Here is a 25,677-nt window from a genome sequence, read left to right on the forward strand (position 1 = left end):
CACAATCTTAGGAAGAGTCCTGTAGCCCAGATTCTGCCAAGACATCTGAAACATTTCTGCCTCCCTACGTAAAGGGACATTTCTGTATTCTTTTTTATCTCAAAGTCACATCTTCCAGAAATAAACTTCCTTCTAGCCCTCCTTTCTTTGGAGCTCATCAGGTCCACTGAGCAAGCAGAAACCTGATGTAGGAATTGATGCCAACATTTGGGGGATTTCTTTTTCTGAGGTGAAAATTCTTTTGTCATTTCCACTTATTTGGGGTTTAGAAAAATCACGTGACCCAGATTGTTCTTTGCCTCTACCTCAGTCTTCTCTTTCATTTATGAGTTAGATGTCTCTGATATTGTTGGGTTGTTACATTTTGAGTTGAGACACAAAAACAAGCCCACAGCCTATTAAATAAAGCCTAGGGGAACACACTAGCCATTACTGTTGTCAGTTCTTTGTCCCTGAATACACAGCATTCTTTTTTCCTTTGCTCAGCCCAAGTTTTCGGTTTAAGACAATAAAAATACAACTCAGGTCTAACTATTCACACTTAAAATTCTAGGATGTTTCTAAATGGTGTTATTGAAACAAACCTTTCTCCACCAACAGAAGGGTGGGTGACTACTGCATTGGTTAAAGTCCCACAGAAGGTGACTCATTTAGAGCAATACTACAATTCTGTCAGTAGTCTCTCAGTGATCCCATGCTTTCGTATACACATCACCATCTTTACTATCCTCAGACATGTTACACTGGCCAGTCTCACCCTTCATAAAATGGTAACAGTGAGATTCTGAGAAGAGATGAAAATGTTTGAAAAGAAGTGATCTATAGACACAACTTACTGTGCAAAATATAATTACCAAGGATCAGATCTGAAAAGGATCCTCTAGCTGACAGGCATCCAGGAGTTACTGTCAGCAGTGTAGCCAAAATCACTCTTTAGTGGATTTGACCCTTCTATTTTTTTCTCTCTCTATATATATATCTTTCTGTCTCCTTCCTCTATCCTTCCTTCTCTCCCTTCTTCCCCCCTCCCCTCTGTCTCTCTCTCTTTCCTGTGAGACAGTGACTTATTATGTGGCTCTAGTTATCCTGAAACTTGCCACGTAGACAAGATCTGTCTCCACTTCAGAAATGCACCTTCCTCTGCCTTCCAAGTGCTGGGATTAAAAGTATACACCACCACACTCAGAAATTTGCCCCCTCCTCCATTGGCAACTGTATTTGGTTCAAAATGAACATCGCTAGTAAAAATTTCCCTAATACTTCTTATTTATTGGTTCTCAATTTTCCTGTTTTGACTCATTCTCCAGTGTCTGACGTTACTAGATTCTTATGTAAATGAGGTGTCTTGGTAAGCTGACTAGAGGTCTTATTTGGAAAGCTAAGTTCCAAAATATTGGGATAGAAGAAGATGGTCTTTTCCTCACTCCTGTAGACTAACCACATGCTACTTTAAATTAAGGAATTTCCTTTCATTTTGTTGACTTTGAGTAAGTGGTTCATGATAGCTCAATTCCCTAGAAGTCCCACACCATCCTCCGAGCAGCCGTTGTCTGACTTGATGCTCTTGAACTGGTAAACAATCACGTTCGCCAAGTGCTGCTTGCCTCCAATAACACATCTTCAGAAAAGTCTGATCATGTATCTAAAATAATTATATTTTGTTCCGTAATCAAACTCAATCAAATGAATTCTGTGTGAACTACTTTTATTCCCACAATGAGAAATATGTGTCATATCCTCTGTGAATTTGCATATTTTTCCATAAACCTAAAACCAATCAATTTTTGAAGAGTTATGATAATATAAAGAATCTGAGGCAATTACAGTCTTTTAAACAGGGATTCTAAATGCATTTCACTGCTGGTATTCATGTAGTAAAATAGTCAAAACTTCTTTAACCCTTTTCGTGACATCTCAATTACTCTGTAATGATTGAGGCTTGGGACATTGCTTAGGATTAATGACTCACTGGGAAAGTAGATGGCCTGAGGTGAAGCTAAGGGCCATTAATTCCCTCTGGTCATTAATCCCCCAGGAAATGCCTCAGGCCTGGTTTGATATTAGCATTACAGGCTACAAATATACAGTTGGATTTCCTGATTGGTTTCAAAGTAGTTTATTAAGATGTCATATTTTAATTTCTGCCCTGTATACCCAATATTTCTAAATTTCCATTTCTGGTTTTTCATCCTACAATGTTGATTTCAGTGGCATAATAAAAATGGTTTCCTGGTTCATATCACATATTTTCTTTGAAATAGTCAAAACATATTAAAGTTGTTTTCATTACTAAGGCCCCAAATGCCCATTTGTCCTTGAGATGTTATTTGCTAGTGAAAATTTTGACCATTTATTGAGTGGCATTTCGTTCATGTGTATATTCTATTTGATTGCATGTGAATTCATAAAAGGCACTGGACATCATCCTCAAATTTACCTGATATCCAATGCATAAAAATCTATCTTAATAATTTCACATAAAATATCAGCACTTTCAGCTTCTGTCAGAAAATAAACTAAGGTTGTTCATAAAAATATTTATGAGAATTGTCTGAAACTTGTATATCATCCATCTCTGTAGACCTTCAGTATTGTCTGTAATGGCCCATCTTTTCAAAAATTTTGAACAAAAATACTTCTGCTGAATTGAGCTTTGGGGTTTCATCTACATAAGATGTGAAAGGTTCATTTTTTTAAAAAACCCATTAGAATTTTTTTAAACTAGAAGTGTGTTAGATGTCATTCATCAAACCTCATATGAGGGCCAGGAGAGACTGCCTTGGAAATAGCTGGTGTTAACCTAGGAAGTCAGTCTTATTTCTGCTTGGAAATGCTACAAAAACTGCAAGGGACCTTAGCTTACTTGCTTGACTTTTCACAAGCTCAAAAGTAAATTTTCAAGCTAGTTCTGGGAGAGTTCATAAAGGAAATGGGCCATGTCAATTTTCCCTCTGACTTCCTTTACTTCTCTTGTATACCTACTTATCTTTTTGAACTTACAGTGAAGTCTAAAACAGATGCCTTGGCCAGCTCCTGCTAGCCCTGTGTGGTAATGAATTGCACTAGTTTAGCAATGAGTTAGCTTCTTTGGACAACATGGTTTTCCTTCTTCTCTGATCAAGGCTCACCTCTACTCGACCTTGAAAAGACGTTGTCCCCTGGCAGTAAAATGTGGCCTACCTCAGGATGCTTATGGGGACACACAGGCTTCACCATTCCACAAACTTAAAACAGTAACTTCCAGGATCCTTGTTCAATCAGTTTAGAACATAAATATTTTTGTTCCATTATCCCACTTTCCATTTAATCTCTGAAATACAGTGTTCACATGAATTGTTACCTCTGTTTTCTAGTGTAAATCTCTACTAACTAAGGTTTTCTCTCTGAAAATATCTGCCTTATATGGTAATCTTGGAAGCCTATAATTAACCTGGTAGCATATTACACAGCAAGTATAAATAGTTGTTGTTTAAATTGTGCCATTTTTAAAGGGCAGTATTTTAAAAGTTAGGTAGAAGACTTAGGTAACTCCTTGGATACCTAATATCAACCCATTAGGAGCAATATGCAGAATCAGACCTAGCAAAGAAATATTCCTATGTAACAGTGAAATATTTGTCCTTCTGTCTGTCTGTTTGTCGGCTTCTTTTAGGTTCTACAGATTTGATGATTATCATGAAGTCCTTGAGGCCGGTGTGAGAACAGCAATTCAGGCTTGTTGGTCTGAGCCACAAATGACAACACACGGTCCATATTCTGTCCTCAGATCAATGTGTGTGTGTGTTCCTGAAGCACATGGTATATGCTGTGTCTGTCTGGCAGAAACATTTGTGCTTAAAATACAGCCTGACAGTTCCCTGCCATCTTGCAAAACAGTGTGGCTTATTTAGAACAAATCTGTTATGACTGACCACAGAAGATGCATGTGTGTTTCTGAGCCTCTCCTATGAATAGGCAAAAGGAACCATCTGCGCACGTGGCATTTACACATCTTTGAGCAAAGTTAGCATTCCGCCTCCCAGTAAAATCCATCTCTCAGGGATTCTGGGTGTGTGATGCTTCCTGCAGAATGGAGGAGGAAAACAAATGCACTTCAGTAAAACAGAAGTGTCTTTTTTTTTTCATCTGTCATAGTCACAGTTTGATAGTATCTGTATTTCATTTTCACTTCAGAATATCACAAGAGAGAGAAATGGCAGGAAGCAAGTTGCTTCAACATGGTTGTGAAAGGGAGTTGTTATATTTGGTTGATCCCTGTGGCACATCTCTGTGAAATTATATATACATTTATATATATATATATATATATATATATATATATATATATATATATATATATACACACACACATACATACACACACACCATCCTGGTGGTAAGGAAAAATAATCTTATTCTTCACTAAGAATTATTTAAGACATTATAGAATGATCATAATGGTATTCATTTCTGCCTGTCTTTACTGAAAATTTATTTGACTCATATTTCAGGCAAAATAGTTACTGTGTTTCCATTATTTTCTTTTTCAGGGGCAATAATAGTGCTCATAGTGGTGCATGCTAAGTAAGAACTCTAACACTAAGCCATACTCCCCTGCTCCTGATATGTTTTTCTTAAAGTATGCATTTTACTGTACAATGTAGAAGAAAACAAATTAAGACCAATGACTATTTTATAACTCAAAGTTATCACACCCACCCAATTCTTTCTCAACTAGAGAATTCAATACACTTTAACTCAAGGCATGCAGACATAAGATTTTCTTTAAGGACCAGGTACACTATGGGTGGTACAATCTCTAGGCTAACAGACCTAGACTATGAGAGGTAATTGAACTTGAGCCCGGAAGCAAGTCAGTGAGTAGCAAACTCCCATGACCTCTGCTTCAAGTTCCCATCCTTCTTGGGTTCCTGGCCTGACTTCCCTTAGCAATAGACTCTATCCTATAAGTTGAAATAAAATTTTCCTCCCTAAGTTACTTTTGAATAATGTTTTATCATTGCAAGAGAAGCAAACTAGAACACTACCAAAATGTTCACCAAGAAAATTTTTTTCAATTTACTCAATATTAAATGCTAGGGGAAAAAGGGTTGCCTGAGGAAACACTTAAGAAGTAATTTTTTAACCCAAACTCATAGAACTTAATGTGCCACACATCCTCTTCTAGAATTAAAAGCTACTCTTTGTGTGTGTGTGTGTGTGTGTGTATCTATTTTTTCTATTAGATATTTTCTTTATATACATTTCAAATGCTATCCCGAAAGTTCCCTATACCCTCCCTCCGCCCTGCTCCCCTATCTACCCACTCCCGCTTCTTGGCCCCGGCATTCCCCTGTACTGGGGCATATAAAGTTTGCAAGACCAAGGGGTCTCTATTCCCAGTGATCTTCTACTACATATGCAGCTAGAGACACGAGCTCTGGGGGTACTGGTTAGTTACTCTTAACTGTTCACTGACTGGCTGTAAGAATTTAATTGAAATAGTCATATCAACACAGACTCTCCTGGCTGCTATGGGCAACCTGAAAACCATTACTCACTGACTGAATCTCCAGTCAAGAGCAGTCAGCCTGTCACCAACACCCCTGTACTGCAAGGGGCAGCTCTAAGCTCCCTTGATGCTTTGTGTCCCGTATATGTATTCAGGGAGAGCTCCATGCATCTCTGGTTCATGTTGGTCCTGTCATTTGACATGGCCACCACAACTTCATAAGTACAACTTGGCTTCACCCCTCATCTGCTGCTTCCACTGGATCAGCCTAAACCTGAACTTTCCTGGAGTTCAGTGAGGTAGATTTGTAAATATTTTTGTCAGTCTTTTTACAGGACAGCCTGCACATAGGATGCCTTGTATTTTGAACATGTCCTTTGTGTATGTGATCATACATTCCTGGAAAACTATAACTGAGGTATCTGCCAAACTGCTGATAAAGTTGTATTTGCCATTGAGGCTCCTGTATTTCATGTGTCCTGTGACCCCATAGCTTCATCTCTCCCTTGTCCACCAGGCTTCTAGTTCCAGTGGATGTGTGGATCCAAATGACACTTACTAGCTCTCCCGACTTCCGTTGAACATTATGATTTAAATATGCTCTGATCTCTCCTCTTGCTTCTCTGGAACCTCTCCATCTAATTGCATTTAGCTCTTGAGCTAACTACAAAGCAAATGCAATAAGGCTTCCCATTTGATGACCCTTTGGATGATAGGAAATATGGTCCCATTTGGTATGATTTCCAATTCAAGGGGAGATCCCAAAGACTTTCTCCTTTGTGCACCCACACAGAAGCCCTTGAAGCAGCACCATACATTGGGTAGCTAGTTTTCACCCCTATGCTTCAATTCCCAACCATGTTCCATGGATTCTGGGAAATTCTATTTAGTGTGAACATCTGGATATACTAATGGGTTGTGTTTTCTCTGCCACTATTGAAGGGACAATTTTACCTCATCTTCTGATCAGAGTTCAACAGCAGCCTCTCCCCACTCCCTCCTGCCTGCCTGCCTTCTCTACAGTAAATGAAATGGACAGAGCTGTAACTTTACCAACCAGGTGGCTAGAAAGATCAGTATTTCCTCAATTCAACAGGACCAGGACAGCCACACTTCTTGTCCTAAAAGCCTTCACCTCCCAGGGGACCAAACATTAAAGACACTGACATGTAGATGCTGGAGAAGCTTTAGGAGCAGCTTTCCATAGCTTAACAACCATGGATGCATGAGTGGGAGAACTCATGCTAAGTTAGGAATTATTTACTGAGGAAGACAGGGCTGATTTCTGTTTCCACTGAACAAGACTTGGCTGACAGCCAGACAACCCCAGACACCACGTGACATGAAGAGGGTGTGTTGTCTTAGTTACTTTTTATCACTGGGACAAAACACCATGTTAATTTTGAGGACTTGGTTAAAATTGCAGAGGATGAATCTGGGACCATGATGGTGGAGGCTACGGCAGCAGGCAGGGCAGACATCGTGCTGGAGCAATAGCAGAAAGCTCACATCTCATCTAATGTGTAAGCAAGAGAGAAGGCTAACTGAGAATGACATGAGCTTGTGAAACCTCAAAGACCATGTCATTAGTGACACATGGCCTCTAACAAGGTCACACCTCCTATTCCTTCTCAAACAGTCCCACCATCTGGAGATAAAGCATTCAAACATACTAGCCTATGGGAGACACTCTCATTCAGACCGCCACATGGTGTGCCTTCTCCTTGTTCTGAACTTTCTCGTTCTGTGACTTCATACTTCTTCTCTCACAGCTGGCATCCTAGGAAGCCTTTGAAGTACTTATGTCAGAATAAAGTTGGTCAGTAATTTTAGGTGTATCTTAAAACCTTCTTTGAGTAGTTCCTTGAGTTTTTCCTCAATTCAGCATAACAGCAAAATGGCCCAATTTTCTGCATGCATGATAAATTCCAAGTGCAATTTAGGTGAGTTTATATTCCTTTTCTAGTAACCTAAAAAATATGGTACATATAGAGATCAGCAAGCAATAAGGTAGGCCAACATCAGAACTCCTTTTTCCTAAATGTATAGGCCAAATCTAAGAGTAGTCTAACATTTTTTTAAATGGTTAAGGGGGGAAAAAAACTCCAAGAGAAGAATACTATTTGTGACACATGAAAACTATATGAAATTCAAATTGTACTGTCCATAAATAAAGTTTTATTGGAACACAGCCATGCTCATTCATTTACATACTGTCTATGGTGTTTTTCGATAAACGCCACAGTTGAGTGACTGTGACAGAGACCGTATGGGCTGCAAAGCCTAAAATATTTACTCCCTGGCCCCTCACTGAAAACTGCCCATGACCTATGGGCTCTAAGATGAGACTGTATTCAGATCATTCCTTGTCATTTTTAGTAACTGTGATCTCCTGGAAAATGTACATGATCTCTCATTGTGTCCATTGTAGCAGCCATAAAACAGAATGAAGTAACATCTGTTGGTGCAAAGCACGCAGGGAAGGTGAGTTACTTCCTTGTTCTTTCTGGAATCTGTATAAAATAGAAAATGGTGTCAACATCTGATTTCTAACTAAAGGAAGCATATGATGGCAAATATCATGAGTTTTCACATGGCACTTCATGTAGAATTTGATACATTAATATGAACTGTTCAAGGGCAATCTAGATAATATACAGGTACATCAATGACACCATCACTTCATCTAGAAGTTATTCCTCTACAAAGGAAGCCAACTGAAAACACATGAAATAGAAATATCATTAGAAATATTTCTCTAACATATACATGCATACATACATACATACATACATACATACATACATACATACAAGCAAAGTTTTCCCTATTTCAGGAGCAACTCAGTGAACTGATGTATTAATAAACTATTGTGTCTGGTAGCAGCACTGAGATGAACTCATCTTGCAGATCTGCTATCCTTCCTCATAGCTCTGAGCTTGCTCCCTTATCCCAGTGTACATAGTCCTACTTAAGACAGAAAACAATGGACGACTGATGAATTATAAATTAGTTGCTTTGTATTTATAGCAGTGATTATAAATACACTAGAAATTTCTGAAGGCATTCTATATGGAAGACACAGTCAGCACACAAACGGTAAAACTCTTAAGGTATCTTGCTAGAATGTTGTCAAATACAGACTTTCCCAGTAAGAAGCATTGTGACCATTATATGAACCCAGCAGCCCATTATTCATATCACTTGCATGAGTCTAAACCAAAGAGTCAACACTCCATTGGAACATGTGTTCTTAGAGCTCCTAAGAGGTACTACATGATTGATCTCTAGTGTCTTTCTTCCAGTCTTCCTGCCAAGAATTAAAGGCTGATCTTCCTTATTTTCATGAGACATTCTATTGTTCACAAGCTCTGTCTGACTGTGCTAACTCCTTAGATGACACTTTGACTCTTCCATGACCTGAGCCATCTCTCACTCTAGTTTGCTCATTACTACATTTCCATTATTTTCATCTTAAGCTCTTTGTCTACTGTAATTGGCCTCTTCTCCACAGATGAATCAAAAGTAAAAATAAAGACTACATTAAATAGAAATTAAAATCCAAGAAAAACAGTTTTAAATTCTAGCAATATAAGCAAATAAATAAATAAATAAATTTAAAAAATAAAACATGACTAAGGGGTATTCTCACTCCCTTTGACATATTTTAACCATGACTAAGGGGTATACTCACTCCCTTTGACATATTTTAACCATGACCTAGGGGTATACTCACTCCTTTTGACATATTTTAACCATGACTAAGGGGTATACTCCCTTCAACATATTTTAACCATGACTAAGTGGTATACTCACTCTGTTTGACATATTTTAATCCCTCTGCAGCATGATACTCAGCTCTCTAATATTGGAAAGCTGAGTCGTAGATGCCTCGGGCAATGCCCTACTCCTCAAACTGTTCTGGCAGGTCAAAAATCATCCATAAGGCATCCTTCATATCCCTTGATGAATTTATTAGTTACTAAGATAAGGATCCATTCACTGTTTTATTCCAAAGTTTCATTGTGCAATAGTGGATAAAGTTGGTGAAGGCCTTCAGTGGTCAAATTCTAAAAGTTAGAAGCTTGGTGGAGAGCCTTACTGTGGGTGGTTACTCATCACATCTGTGTCTCTGACAGAAACAATCAATTGATTTCCCACTATATTAGTAGTCTACGTAACTTTCTAAGATGTTTATATTCTCACATTTTTATTTAATCAAACATTTATTTTGTATCTAATTTTCATCAGGCAGGCATTGTGCTTCCAATAATAATATAAAAACACTGGAATTTTTATTTTAATGTAATACATCTTACTATATTGTAATTGATAGTGGGACTATAAACATTTCCTTTCTCATTTTTTCAGTAAAATAGTGTTTGAACATTGATAGTAAGGTTGGATAGTGCCTTCTACTGAATTTTTAAGTAATCGGCCATTTCACCAAGCATGGGAAAGTCAGAACACCATCTCTCATCTTTGCATCTCTCATCTTCTTAAGCAGTACTTTGTACATAGTCAATATTAGACTCAAAAAGCTTAAATTCTTGGACACCTGGCAAATTAGAAGGGTAATACATCTAAGGACAAAGTGTATGTCACTCTTGCATTCTGCCAGCTACCAGAATCTTTAATTAATGATCATATACAGTTCAGCCTATGCTTATTATTTAAGTTTTCTATCTTGTTGTTATTATTTAAAAATAACTTTGCCTTCAAAACTCAAGATCCCCAAGCCTGAATTAGCTTTATCAATAGATGGATGATTGCTTGCTCAACACAGTACATAATCCTCTGTTCCTGCAGCCACAAGCTGGACTCTGTTGGGAACTCAGTCAGGAGTGTTCAAAGCTGGCTCTTCAGCATTGTGGACATATCTTTTCTGCATCCTAGTTGTGCACACATAAAGATTTGTGGAACATATCTTAACTTCATCATGTTGATCTGCCTCTAGGGGTTCTTATGATGATGGAGTCAAATTTTACTACATTTTCAAGAGTAAGGCTCTATGTATCACCATCAAGTTTCTAGCTAATACTTCCACTGGATTTTGATCTAATGTAATTTCCTTTTCTCTTTATAGCAATAGTCTTACATGCTTAAGAGAGCGATAGAATGTATAGGGAGCAACATTTTAAGTAAATGAAGGCCCTTATTAGAAATAAACACAACTGTGTCAATCTAGTTGATTCATGGGCTACCCTTCTTGGTAGGATCATAACTCACTTCCTTAAAAGAATGGTTTTATGTTCCTGTGTCCTGGCATTTACAAAGAGATGAGATGTAGATGTGAATTTGCATATCAAAAAATTAACACAAATTTAAGCTTGTTTCATTATTAGTTTACTATAGTGAACTATATAGAATTTATAATTTGGAGGAAAATTCTGCAACTTCCTAGAACCCGAGCTGCCTTAAAATAAGAGCTTCTCTCTGTATTCCAGAAGACTCAATGTGATTTAAGGAAAATAGCTTACTCTTAGGTGTTTAGTAAAAAAAATTACACACGTCTTAGTCTCAAAGAATTGTCCTTCCTCCTTGCAAAGCTGAACCTGTGTTCTTTTTTTCTTCTTCTTCTTTTATTAGATATTTTCTTTATTTACATTTCAAATGTTATCCTCTTTCCTAGTTTCCCCTCCAAAAATCCCCTATTCCCTCCCTCCTCCCCCTGCTCACCAACTCACTCACTCCTGCTTCATGGCCCTGGCATTTCCCTACACTGAGGCATAGAGCCTTCACAGGACAAAGGGCTTCTCCTCCCACTGATGAGTGTCTAGCCATCCTCTGTTACATATGCAGCTAGAGCCATGAGTCCCACCATCTAACTGTTTCCTTAATATCCTTCTCTTTTGTTCAGTTTTCCTACCTCTTACTTGTCTTCCAACTCTCTTTGTCCAAGGAAGCCCTCCTATTTTGCTCACAGCTTTATATATAGCTCTCATGTTTATAAATTCTCCCTTTAACTGTATTGGCTATCCTGATAAGTACCACTTCTTAACTCCTTTTCACTGCCAGATTCTAAAGCAAACCTTAATTCTTGTATGTCTGTGATCTTAATTCATCTTTTATTATCCTTCCAAAATTATACTCTTGGAGAATCACCACTGAGGTATTCTCTTAGTAATCAAATTTAAGCTCTTTATCAGCCTGTGTCTGGTCCCCTCCTTTCTGAAATGGCTGACTTCACTGGGTATCTTCACCCCTTTTGTGTAGTCTCTAATTTTTGTTGCTAATAGGTTTTAAATCTTTTCCTATATCTTTAAGTATTTGGAGAATCTTTTTTAAAAGTCAAATCAGGCTGATAAGTTTTTTTTTCCTTTTACTGCAAAACCCTGAAAAGTGTTTTTATAGAGTTTTTGTCCTTCCAGGTCCTGCAGGGGTTGGGGGGAGATAAGGGATTCACAGAAGGGATTGGGACAAGGTGGGGAGGGAAGCAGAACAAGATCTGACCAGAAGGAAGTTAGATCACTTCAACGCAGATAGGGAAGGCACCATCTCTGATTCCAGGCAGTACTGTCCTATACCTGGGAGAATAAGTTGAATTGAGGGAAGGCAACTCTAAGGGCAGTTGTGTCGTAAGTACCAGGACTCAGGAACAGCATCATCAAGATGAAACAGTAAAGAAAGACAGAGGATCCCTTACACTCAAAACCAAGCCCCACCCCAGGGATCGAGCCCCAAGTAAGTTCAGGAATCTTTTATAACCACATAGGAGGGAACAAGCTTGGGAACATCCAATAATAACTGCTGTTGGAATATCTGCCAGACAAGGCCAGACAGGTAAGAAATCAGAGCAGATTAAATTTCATTTAGAGAAAAATATATTTAATCTTAGGGCAAAATTAAGGCTGTGAATTTATGTTTCCTGCCTCAACCTCACTCCTGCATTTCAGCTCTGATTGCAGAATCTACGTTTTTCTCTGGTATGCTGCAAGATAAATCACTTATCTTATTATAAGGATACATTTTAGGTTATAAATAGCACTGCAAAGAACATACTTATGGCCATGTCTTTCTCTTAGATTATTTCCACAAGATAAATTTCTAGAATTGGGCTCATTGGGTCAGATACAGTCAGGACATAGAATTTCAAAAGAGGACTTACTGAGACACTTAGGACATTTATTGTATTTGAAAACCTACATAGGAATATTTTAGAACAGAACTCTCTGTTGCTCTTTCATCTGGTTTTATTCTTATACTCTTTCAAAAACATCAGCCATTTTTTTTAAAATTCAATCCTGTTACTTTTCCTTTTTTAAAGATTTATTTATTTATTTACTTACTTACTTATTTTATATGAGTACACTGTATCCATCTTCACACACATACCACAAGAGAGCGTCAGATTCCATTACAGAGGGTTGTGAGCCACCATGTGGTTGCTGGGAACTGAACTCAGGACCTCTTGGATTTCTTGTGGTGACAGAAGAAAACCAACCTTCACCAGATGTTCTTTGACTTCTATATATTCACTATAGATACACACAAACACAAACACAAACACAAACACACGTACACACACACACACACAGTGTCCTGTGATGTGAGGGATTATACTCAATTATAATATAAGTTTCTTTACTTTGTATCCACTTAGACACAAAAACAATTTTGGCAAAGCTATTTTATTTACTTTCTTGTAAGATATGTCATTTCGATGCAACGTGAAAAGCTAAGACATAAAACTTGTGTGTAAATAACCTTGAAGCAGTATTGATATCATATCTATCCTCTCAAAGTCTCAATAGAAAACTTACTCCATTATCTCATTCTTCACAGTGTCTCATGTGGGCAATAATGAATTAACTCTCGGGGCAAGTGGGCAATTAAAATATCATTTGTTCTTTTTCTTCATGGTCACAAAACTTATACGATGCATCCTTGTGACAATATCCAGGTTAGCTGAATTGTCAGTTGTTTGCCTTGTCTTTCTCTTTCTTCCTTTGCTATATTCTACTTCATGACATGAGACTGCTCATAGCCTATGCAACTACTTAATTTGATTGCTTTGTTAGATGTGCTGGGTAGCAGGCATGAGTTGTGTGGTTCAGTCACTGGTCAAAGACACATGCATGAGCTGACAATTCATAATGATGGTGAGTAAGCAAGAGTGAGTAAAGTTGCAAATTTAGGTAAGGTGCAGAATGCTGAGAAAATTTCCCTTGTTATTTAGAAGGTGATGTTAAGGACAATTGTAACCCTTTCATAGATCTAAAACCTTATAAACACGAAGAGTTCAGAGTAACAAGAATCACTGTATATGGAATGAATTTAGGACAGACAAGATTCAGGATTCTAGCTTTAATTTAAATTTTGACTTCATGATCAACAGTCACTTTCTCTGCATTATTTTCCACACATTAAAAAAAAATTAAGCTGGGGGCTACAATAATGGCTCAGTTGCTAAGAGCACTGCCCTTCCAACGGACCTGGGTTTGATTCCCTGCACCCACATAGGTGGCTCAAAATCATCTGTAACTCCAGTTCCAAGGGAATCTAATGCCCTCTTCTGACCTCAAAGAGCACTACAGCTGTGCTGATGTGATGCAGACAAAACACCTACACACATAAAATTAAAGTTCCCTGGAAACAATGGGAAATACCCCAAAAGTGTAAGCCATAGTGATCCTGGACTGCAGAGTTTTGACTACTGCAATAATACTTCAGCCTCAGCTTGAATATCATTCCGTCTCCAACAAATGACCATATGAAAATCACCCCAATTATCATTACAGGAAGGAAAGCACCTAAAACGAAGCAGCCCATAAATAGAGCAGCTTAAATGCTAACCAGCTTTGTGGAGCTTGTTGGAGATGAATGACTATTTTCAGATTGTATTTCAGCCATTTATATTAAAATGCTACATCAGTGCAAAATAACAGCATTGCTGTTGCTGTAAGCCACCACGCAGCTGCTCACTTCCCTGTCAGAAACTGTTCCTTTCTGGAGGTAATCTGGTAAGAGGCAACCTGCCACCTTAAAGGATACTGGTGAGGGAAAAACAAAAGAGAATATGGGTAGATGGCTAAAGAAAAGACAAGGAATGTGCCACACAGATGCAGACTAATGGGCACAGAGATTACTGCAGGAACTATGTAGGTCAGTGTAAAATCCACTGAGTCATGGTAGCTCAGACATGAGATTAATAATTGTAAAATTCTTCAAAATCAATTTTGTTGAATTTTTAGCAAAAATAAGAGTTTAATGCAAAGTACTACCAGTAAAAGTTTGAACAAAAGTGTCTCATGTATAAAAGTTGATTCTTGACTTTACTCCTTTTAGAATTATTTCTAAACACTTTGTTATTGATGTTTAGAATTGGAGCATTATTCTACATGTTCATTACATGGAACACAAAGAAATGTTTCCCCAGGAGATACTCTGTATGGTTTTTCACATGGGTAATGACTCTTGCAGCTACTCACTAGGCAATTCAAGTATCTTTCTACCTTCTAGATGAGGGTGACCTTAATTCCTCTTCCCAAGACGGATTCTTTGAATCCTATGCCAAATGCATTCACTCAACTATACAGGGTCAAGGCCTTGGCTGATTTTAAGTTTTCAAAGTCAATGAGTTTTGTTTCTTAGTATTCCTTCCAAGCCCCTTTCAGTTCTATTTCTCTTGGCCAAATTCTTCTACAGAAAACCATCCCTATTATGTGATATGATCGAACTTTACAAGCCTGGTCTCTGGTCTCTGGAAGGTAGAGACCTTAAAGAGTCTCTCGCTTGATTTTTACCTTCCAAAAGTCTGTGTGGTATCATCAGCAGGTAACAGTGGGTCAGAAAAAAAATATCTTCAAATAAATGAAATAGTCTTTCTACCAGCAGTTTCTTCAATTTTAAAAATATAAACTAAAATGATGTCAAATACTATAAAAAGCAAAGATAAATGTTTTGTCAAACTTGCCTTGTGGGAGAGAAAGTATGTCCACGTGTGTGCAAGAGAACAAAGAGAGACGTTGAGTTGGAGATTTCTGACTGAAGCCTATAGCTTTATTTTGTTTTTTAAATTTAATTCTATTTGTAATTCATTTTTTACACCCCATATTCCATTCCCTGCCCCTTCCCATTCACCCTCCAACTGCTCCACATCCCACACATCCTCCCCACCCCACCCCTTCTCCGTGTGGATGCCACCAACCCCCATCCTACCTGACCTCTAACCTCCCTAGGGCCTTCGGTCTCTTGAGGGTTAGGTGCATCATCTCTGAATGAACATAGACCTGGAAGTCCTCTACTGTATGTGTGTTGGGGGCCTCATAGCAGCTCGTGTATGCTGTCTGTTTGGTGGTTCAATATTTAAAATATCTCAGGGGTACAGATTAATTAAGTCTGCTAACAGGTCCTCCTACAGAATCACCCTTCTCAGCTTCTTTCAGTCTTCCCTAATTCAACAACAGGGGTCAGCTGTTTCTGCACATTGGTTGGGTGCAAATAACTGCATCTCTGACTCTTTGAGGTGCTTGTTGAGTTTCTCAGAGGGCAGTCATGATAGATCCCATTTTGTGAGCGTTCCATAGCCTCAGTAGCCACTTACAGTCTTATTATTATTATTATATCTTATTATTATTATATTTTCTTTATTTACATTTCAAATGTTATTCTCTTTCCTATTTTCCCCTCTGAAAATTTCCTATCCTCTTCTTCCTCTCCCTGCTCACCAACCCACTCCTGCTTCCTGGCTCTGGCATTCCCATATACTGGGGCATAGAACCTTCACAGGACCAAGGACCTCTCCTCCCATTGATGATGGACAAGGCCATGCTCTGCTACATATGCAGATAGAGCCATAAGTACCACCATGTGTTTTCTTTGATTGGTGGTTTAGTCCCTGGAAGCTCTGGGGGGTACTGGTTAGTTCATATTGTTGTTCCTCCTATGGGGCTGCAAACCTCTTCAGCTCCTTGGGTATTTTCTCTAATTCCTTCATTGGGGACCCTGTGCTCAGTCCAATGGATGATTGTGAGCATCCACTTCTGTATTTGTCAGGCACTGGCAGAGCCTCTCAGGAGATGACTTTATCAGGCTCCTGTCAGCAAGTTCTTGTTGGCATCTACAATAGTGTCTGGGTTTGGTAGTTGTTTATGGAATGGATCCCCAGGTGGGGCAGCCTCTGGATGGTCATTCCTTCAGTCTCTGCTCCGAACTTTGTCTCTGTAACTCCACCAATAGCTTTATTTAAAAACAAACAAACAAACAAACCAAAAAAAAAAAAAACATGAAAAACCACTGCAAAAAACAATTTTAAAGTCTCTCCAATTACAAATCATATGATTTTTTTCTGGGCACTTACCTTTTTAAACACATAGATCAGGTCCATAGCTTTCTTACTATTTTTGTTGGATTCTCTTCCATTCCATCCATTATAAACACTTTGTCACATTTATCTTAGAGGCTCCTCCTGAGATATATTTCTTCAGTGCAATTACAGGGATACTACTTGGAAGAAGATGCAATACTTGTTTTTATTTGCATTCATACTACTATTTTTGTTGTCACTGTTGGTTGCTGTTTGCGTGTGTATAATGTGGGGAGCAAGCAAGCATGCACTGTTCTCTCCCTCCATCTTTACATGGGTTTGTGGGATGGAAATCAGGCCACCATGCTGAGTGCCAACTATTTTATCTTGTCAGTCATCTTGCTGGCCCAGAGACAATGATTTAATTTATAATGAGATTCCCACAATTCTTAGTCTAACCTATTCTGTAACCTAATCCTCTTCTCTATTCCACAACCTCTGAATTGTGGTCAAATGTGGCTACTTTTTAAAAATAATAGAAAACGATTGGTTAAAATAATAAGCAAGTATTGTGGAAATTAGAAGCTTGGAATACCCAAGATACAATTCACAAACCACATGAATCTCAAGAAGAAGGAAGATCAAAGATCTTTGATCCTTCTTAGAAGGGGGAACTTATCAAACATGAATGTATGTTTTCCAGTTACTGTCCTTAAACTTTACTCCATACTTTTGCTTATGTCTCTTTTTCTATTACCCCAATTTATTTTTCCAGTAAAACTAATTTCTCAACATCAGCTAAAGCTTTTTGAGATTTTTACCATTATTATTTTGATAACTTTAACTAAAACAAAACTAAAGGTTTTAACATATCATACCTTTTTACATATATTCAATATAGTTTTTCATGTTATTGTAAATTACCTTTAAAAATACTTGCTAGTAACACCTTTATTTGGTTTAATGATGAATTGGTACTGATTTTGGTTATATAGGAGCCAGTGGTTATAATTTCAATTATTTAAACCAAATTATAAGGTTAAGGTATTTTTAAAAATAATAGAAAATGATTGGTTAAAATAATAAGCAAGTATTGTGGAAATTAGAAGCTTGGAATACCCAAGATACAATTCACAAACCACATGAAACTCAAGAAGAAGGAAGATCAAAGATCTTTGATCCTTCTTAGAAGGGGGAACAAAATACCCATGGAAAGGGGTTAAGGGACAAAATGTGGAACAGAGATTGAAGGAATGACCATCCAGAGACTGCCCAACCAGGGGATTCATCCCATATACAATCACCAAACCCAGACACTACTGTGGATGCCAACAAGTGCTTGCTAACAGGAGCCTGATATAGCTGTCTCCTGAGATGCTCTGCCAGTGCCTGAAAAATACAGAGCTGGATGCTCACAACCATCCATTGGACTGAGCACTGGGTCCTAAATGAAGGAATTAGAGAAAGTACCCAAGGAGCTGAAGGGGTTTGAAGCCTCATAAAAAGAACAACATTATGAACTAACCAGTACCCCCAATGCTCCCAGGGACTAAACCACCAATCAAAGAATACACATGGTAGGTTCCAACTGCATGTGTAGCAAAGGATGGCCTTGTTGGTCATCAATGGGAGGAGAGCCCTTGGTCCTATGAAGGCTCTAAGCTCTAGTGTAGGGGAATGCCAAGGCCAGGAAACAGGAGTGTGTCTGTTGGTGAGCAGGGGAAGAGGGGAGGGGATAGGGTATTTTCGGAGGGGAAAATAGGAAAGGGGGTAACATTTGAAATGTAAACAAAGAAAATATCTCATAAAAAATTAAAAAAAAAAGAAATCCTGAGAACTGTGATTTATTTTTACTACTTATTATCAGGAAGGAAAATAAACTGGAAGATTGAAAAACCTGATAAAAGCCAACAGTTGATCCAAGCTGGCCTTCTCTGATGCTAGTCCAACCTGTTTCCCATGAAGTTGATTATTGAAATGCTTTTCTTTTTCCTCCAACACATTGAAAACATCTTCTTGAGTCCTTATCAGTGTCTCTGAATACTCACTGCTAAACTGATTGCATGCTAGCCTGACATTGAACAGCAGAAGGAAGACCATGACAAAGAAGGTATAGTAGCCCTTCAGCACCTGGATAAAACAAGATTGAAATGAAATCAACAACAACAAAAAAAATAGTTGAGAGCCAAGACTTTGTCTTACTGGCAATAGAAGCTTGGCTCAATGACTTGACATATGCTAAAATTCCAGCACTCAGGAGGCTGGAGCAAGAGCATCACAAGTTCAAGGCTAGCCTGGGCAGTACAGCAAGACCCCATCACACACAAACAAGCAAGTAGAAGCCAGTTGAATAGTAGTTCCAATTGGAGTGAGACTGAGACATCTTTCCAGCGTTCTCTAGACCTACTATTTATCTCTTATTATTTAAAATAATCTCAGGGGGGAAAAGCACACTGACTATGGCCTTGTCTCTACTTTTGCACAGGAAGACCATCTTGGAAGACTGTCCAACTTTGTCTCTTGTGGTTGTAAACTCCATTATCATCTTATTGCATAAAAATAACATATAAATGTTATAGACCATAAAGCTCTGAAGTGAGGTTGTAAATTGTGTAAGCATATCTGTACATATACATATTCATGCTGTGATGCATTTGAATGATGAAGAATACTCTTTGACCCATTGCTGCAATGCTTCCTTTCCACCACACATTCTGGAGACGTCGGCATTGTCCCCTCTCTGTCCAGATGACTAATGTGAAGAGGTAACTTTGGAAATTACATTGCTATGTCATCATCCATATTGCAATTGTGGGCAAAATTGATTAGAATAATATTGAAACTCCCCCAAGGGACTCTACAATTATAAGTCAAGTCTCAAATGGAAAAGGTTTCTTGAAAAGTTGGCAGATGTCTTAATGAATATGAAGCATTATAGTAATATATTAGGGCAATTTGTTCATTATTGACAAGCAGATCACTAAACTATATAAATTACTGGATGAGACAGGCAGAATTACTTTTCTTTCAGTGAATGGTTAATCAAATATTATTCTTAAATGTTCATTTGTTTAACTTTTTGATGTGCATATTAGTAGACAAAGTTGGCCTTGAATGTGGCAAATCTAAATATTTGAATTTATATCAGGCAGGAACCAAATGCAACCATAAGATTGCCATCTAGTATTTGGGTCAATGGTAGACCATATCAAAAGAACAGGATTTTGTATTTCCCTTAATCAGTCCATTTATTTGGCATTCCTGTTTTCCCCTTCTCTGTTTTTGTTTTTAAACAGCCTTTCATAAAAGAATGGCATTGAAATAAATCACTGAAGAGCAGATAGAGCTGTTTAACAAATAAAGTAATTATATATCCCCAATCCACCGTGCCAGGGGTTTGTAAATGATTTAAAAGTTTGTTTCTGCATTTGTTTCCAAGGACCTGACCAAGCACAGAAGCTCCGTGTACATCAGCATCCAGGACAAATTTATTCTAATAGATTTTTACTCCAGGAACAAGACTCTTTCTGTTTCATATTGCACATGAATATTAAATAAACTACCTGCTGGCAACTACACAATATTTTAGTCCCTAATTTTAAAAGTACACTGTATTTTAATACCTATTTTTAAGCAGATATCAATTTTTATGGAGCAGTACATGAGTTGTTGATGGATAAATCACCCAAGCATGGTTAAAGAGAGCCGAATCTCCAGCTGGTACCAGACCCATTTAATTGTATCTTCTGACCTCACCTCACCTGAGCTGCATTAAAATCATAATACAGTTCAAGTGTAAAAATGATATACTGTTTGTTCGCCCTGTTTATAGAGGGGCAAACATACAGTTAAATTCATATGTTTAAAATTAGTGTAGTCGTTTGAAAAGGTTGAGTTAGATCAAACTGCCTCTCAGAATTTTCTCTGCCCTTTTTCTACGTAAATGACTAAGCCTCTATAGCCAGATGAGTGAAGCTGTTAAGAAAGTTGTAGACACTTTTCCTGATACCAAGAAGATTGCTGCTCTCCATCCAATAGGGAGGCTCTCAAGCATCATGTAATAATGGATCAGTATATTAACAAATGTATTCTGCTGGCAATAGGTATGGACTTCTGCGTGTTATTAATCATTTATCAATGTGTTATTATTTTTGAAATGGCCCAATCAGCAGCCCCTGAGTTTATCTTTTAGGGTAAGATATCTTTGTGGTAATTTTTTTTCATAAATTAAAATGCTTAAGTCTTTCTCTTTTATGAGCTGGGATCTGGGTTGTTTTCAACAATGTTGCTGCTAAAGCCAGAAACAACATGATCTTTTGCTGTTTTACACACCTGAAAAAAGAATATTGAAAGTCACCATTGCGTTTGAATTTGGTCTGAAGAAATGCTTGCCCTGTTCACATTACAAGCTATACTATGTGTAAGCTTTTCACACATCAGGTAGATTTGTTACTCCTTCCCACAATATGAACTGGAGGGTGGAAGTTCCTAGGAGTGAAGACCAAATCTCTGTCCCTCTCTAAAAGGAAGCAGAATCCAAGTAGTAAACATAAAACGAACCCACAAGTGTACCAGCAAATCCATTATTCTGGAGTTTCTGCAACAATCCTGCCAAATGGGGAAGATGTGAGACCCTATTGTACAAAGGAGAAGGAACATATCTCTTTAACAACAGAATCAGAGTTTGAAGAAGCATGATTCCAGGATTCATCCTGGAATTCATGCTTTGAAACGCTGTGATGATAACCTAATCACATTGCATATTAGCCACTGTCTTCTAAAAATCATAAGCATGTGCATGCAGGAAATTATTAAGAGAACTGGATTATATGTGAACAGAAGCTATGATGTCCCACAGTAGGGTAACTACATGCATGACCATGAGAGATGTCAACAGTGAGGCTCTGTTCAAGTCATTAAGCTTTATAATTAGGGGGATACCAGTGCAAGTTATGAACTCTAAAATCTAGAGAAATGCTGACATAGAGGAGCAAGAGCAGAGGCAAGAACTTGCCTTCCTTTTATTCTTTTAGTCTATCAAGAACCTCAGTTTACTGGTTGGAGCTCATCCACACTGGATAAAGGCTGGTCATCTATTCCAGATCTCATTATTTAAATAATCTATCCCTTCCAAAGATATCCTCCTAAGTACCCCTGAAAATACTGCCTTATCAGCTACCCATTATTCTTTATCCCAGTCAAGTTAATGCTCAAAGTTAGACACCAAAAGTTTACTGTTTGCCAAGATGGGGTGTACACACACACACACACACACACACACATTTAAATCATCCTAATTTCCAAATAAGATATAGGAAAGCATAACTGTACAGATAAATCCCCATCTGTACAAGCAAATCCACACTAATCCCTTCCCTAAAAGAGGTCATAATGCCCCAAGAAATGTGATTGTTCTCCCGGTTTCCCATATCTTGAATTCTATATTTAATATCTCTTCTGTTTAATGATAAGGATATAAGAGAGGAAATAAACCAGTTAGTTGCTTGCTCTGTGGATATTCACATACCAGGAAAATGGGGGTGAGGAGGCACTCAGTAGTGAAGCCGTAGACCAAGGTCCTCTTGGTAGTCAGAAACCATCAGTATTATCACTTCCTTAGTCTATTAACTCAGAAACTCCAAGTAACTGAGAAGTGGTCTTAGCTTCTAACTCAATAGAATCATTTGGAATTGCCTGGTGGAAGCATTGCTCCCTGAGTGACTAAGGCCTATAAAGCACTGAATCATGGTAACAGAAATAGAGAGTTAACTAGTGGGCCAGGGAGAGTAAAGATGAGTGGTGCCATCCCTTTTCTTCTTCTGAACTCCATGTAGAGAAGAAAAGCTCCAAATGCAAGAAAGAGCTAACAGAGAATCTATCAGAACTTCAGCAAGGCTAGAAAGAAGGATTAGAAAGAAGTGTTCGAGAGGAAAGATGAGAAGAAGAAAAATTGTGAGGAGAAGAAAAATTGTAATCATCTTATAAGACGAAGTCTTTATGTATGCCCTTTACTCTAAATGGGTTTTGAAGGCACAGATTGACTGAAGAGATGTAGTCAGTCTTAGTTTGTAGAAAACACGTTGCAACATTGCGGGGTGTGGGGGGTTGGCAGCAACTAGTCCAGATTGGAACCCAGTGTTGCAGAAAGAAGTGGTTGGGATGCCTAGAGTTTTTGTGTCTATACTGCCTTCTGTTCTCCAGCCTGCACCTCCAGTTTCTATTTCCAATTGACTGAAGAAGAGAAGACCAGGGCCTGTTTCACAGACCACTCTACATAATAAGTAGGCATAACCAAAAGAAAACAAAAAACTTGGACAGTTACAGCCTTGTGTCCTATTTCTGGAACCTCCTTGAAGAACAGCAGCAAAGAAGATTCTCAGAACTTAAGATGATTGATTCCCTTGATTGTAGATTTTGATTTAAAGGAGAAATGTGATGTGTAATTATATGCTTATTCATGTCTGCTAGCTAATGGATTGACCGGATAGTCAGGAAATTGGTAAGAATGTGTGAGAAGAGGATTGAGAAAGAAATTTGAAGACGTTGGATGGATCTTTGTAGGGGCACAGGGCACGGTGATTTTGGTTTTTGTCATGTTTGAGACAGAGCCACATTTTATTTTTACCAGAATCTCAGGTGCAATTGCTGACTATCGTCTGACTGTGATGCACAGTTGAGGAAACAGAGCAAATGTTTTCAAATGGATTCTTGCCAGCAAAACAAAACAGAACAAAGGCAACCAAAATTGGTGGGTCTGAGAGTTCACCAGAGGCACACCCACACACTAGATGTGTGTGTCAATGCTTGGGAACAAAGACAGTTGAATCAGGAGGTGGCTGGCTACTAAGCTAGCCTACCCAACTCTAGGTTTAATGAGTAAACCTGATTTAAAAATATTACACAGAGAAAAATGAAGAAGACACCGAAAGTATTTATTTTTCTCTGGCCTAAAAACATACACCCAGAAGACAAGCATGTGTGCACATGCACACACACACCCACACACAAATACTGTATACTCCTAAAATTTTTAAATGAAAACGAGACATGAAACAATGTGGCCAAGAACCCCCAAATTGTTGTTTTGCTTCTTTAGATAACTTAAACATTTATTGTTCCAAACTCTCTACAGAAAGAAGACCTCTGAATGCAGAGCACCTTCTCAAGCAACTCTGAATGACTCTCTGTGTTTATACCTCTATAAAACAATGGGGTTTTCAGCTGTTTGCTCCACTCTGAGTTAGAGGTCAGCTTATGCTCTGAAGTGAGTTCTAGATCAGCCTTAGCTGCAGCTACACTGCATTTTAACTAATTCAGTAACACTGGAAACAGAAAAGGCATAGCCACTATAAGTGCTCATAACACAATTTAAGAAGATAAATTCTACCTCATAATATTCTACAGGTAAGTTATAGAGATGTCAGGCAATTGTCTAAGAATCTACTGATAAGTTTTGTTTGTCATTTTTATTTTTGTCAAAATGTCAACAATCTCTTTTTAGGGTCTTAGAGGTGTTTGAAATGATGAATTAAACCATACCTGACCCATGGATATGGACGTGGCCAATCCCCATGAGTACACATTAATAATTCTAATAGGTAACAATTGAATGTACACACGATGAGCTAGGCAGGTGCAAAAAGCATTTACATCTTTATTCCACTTACTCTCCTAGAATTAAAGAAAAAAGGAAAGAAAGAACAAAAAAATGTATTATTATTACCACTACTCAGCTATGATAAGTCCTAACACAAAGAAGAATTTATGAAATTATCCCATTACAATATGATAATGAGCTTGTGAACAAAGGCATTCCATTGCAAGTGCCAGCATTTTCCAACACTGTTCCTCAACCCAGCTCTACTGCTTGCCATTTCCTTGAATGCCCATAGAAGGATGTCAGACTGAGACAGACAAGGAAAATCTAGGACCTCTAGAAATTACCATCCTTCAGAATGTCACTGTGACCTGAGTTACCTAGAGATGACAGTCAAAAACAGAAGTGAGGGCCAGCAAGCCCTGGCATTGAAATGCACACCTAAAATAGTCTTTTAAGAATTCCTTTTAGTTGTACTTATTAAGATGCTTGAATTTTGAGATACAATTATTTGTTTTCTGCTTTTTCTTACATGTAAATAGGAGAACAGCATGTCTTAGAGTCCATATATTACAAAAAAAAAAATCATGTTTTCCAGTAGAATAAAAAAATAGAATCAAGTAGCCGGGTGGTGGTGGTGCACACCTTTAATTCCAGCACTCAGGAGGCAGAGGCAGGCAGATTTCTGAGTTCAAGGCCAGCCTGGTCTACAGAGTGAGTTCCAGGACAGCCAGGGCTATACCCTGTCTCAAAAAACAAAACACAAACAAACAAACAAACAAACAAAATAGATTCAATAAAGTCTTTGGCGCAAGACACTGGGGTAAATGTGTGATACCCCAATCTTTGGAGGAATTTTTAAGAGCCATGGTTTGTAGTGTTTGTCACTTTGCTTGGAGTAAAGACTACTTACATGGCTATTGCCAACATACTATCACGGAAGGAGGCTAGCAAAAAGTTCTTACCAAGTACACATGAAGACTCTAGAACATGACATGGGGGCCCCCTCAAGGAAACCTACATTGCACCAAAGAAAAAAGAAAGAGATAAGAAAGCATGACATTGACCCCAGTGTCATGCGCCAAAGACTTTATTGATTCTATTTTTTGTTTGTTTGGTTTTTTGTTTTTTTGTTTTTTTTGTTTTTTGTTTTTTGTTTTTTTTTTTTTTTTTTGAGACAGGGTTTCTCTGTATAGACCTGGCTGTCCTGGAACTCACTCTGTAGACCAGGTTGATGTCGAACTCAGAAATCCGCCTGCCTCTGCCTCCCTAGCGCTGGGATTAAAGGCGTGCACCACCACCACCCGGCTACTTGATTCTATTTTTTTATTCTACTGGAAA

At 38.2% G+C, this 25,677-nt stretch overlaps 1 long non-coding RNA gene across 2 annotated transcripts in view; it reads right to left on the reverse strand.

The window, feature by feature from the left end:
• Positions 1-5,312: 5,312 nt before the first annotated feature.
• The window catches only part of LOC147005919 (uncharacterized), a 70,735-nt gene continuing 50,370 nt past the window's right edge, over positions 5,313-25,677 (reverse strand). Inside the window, exons 2-4 of one of the 2 annotated variants that reach the window (XR_015046537.1) lie at positions 16,794-16,936; positions 12,785-12,910; positions 5,313-8,004 (exon numbers count right to left, since the gene is read on the reverse strand). This is a non-coding gene — a long non-coding RNA (uncharacterized LOC147005919). Of the gene's footprint in view, positions 8,005-12,784; positions 12,911-16,793; positions 16,940-25,677 lie in introns of both variants that reach the window. The other variant, XR_015046538.1, reaches the window with a different exon arrangement.

The sequence above is a fragment of the Mus caroli genome, unplaced genomic scaffold (genome assembly GCF_978045245.1).
Source record: "Mus caroli unplaced genomic scaffold, Mus_caroli_1 scaffold_2, whole genome shotgun sequence".
Lineage (NCBI taxonomy): Eukaryota > Metazoa > Chordata > Mammalia > Rodentia > Muridae > Mus > Mus caroli.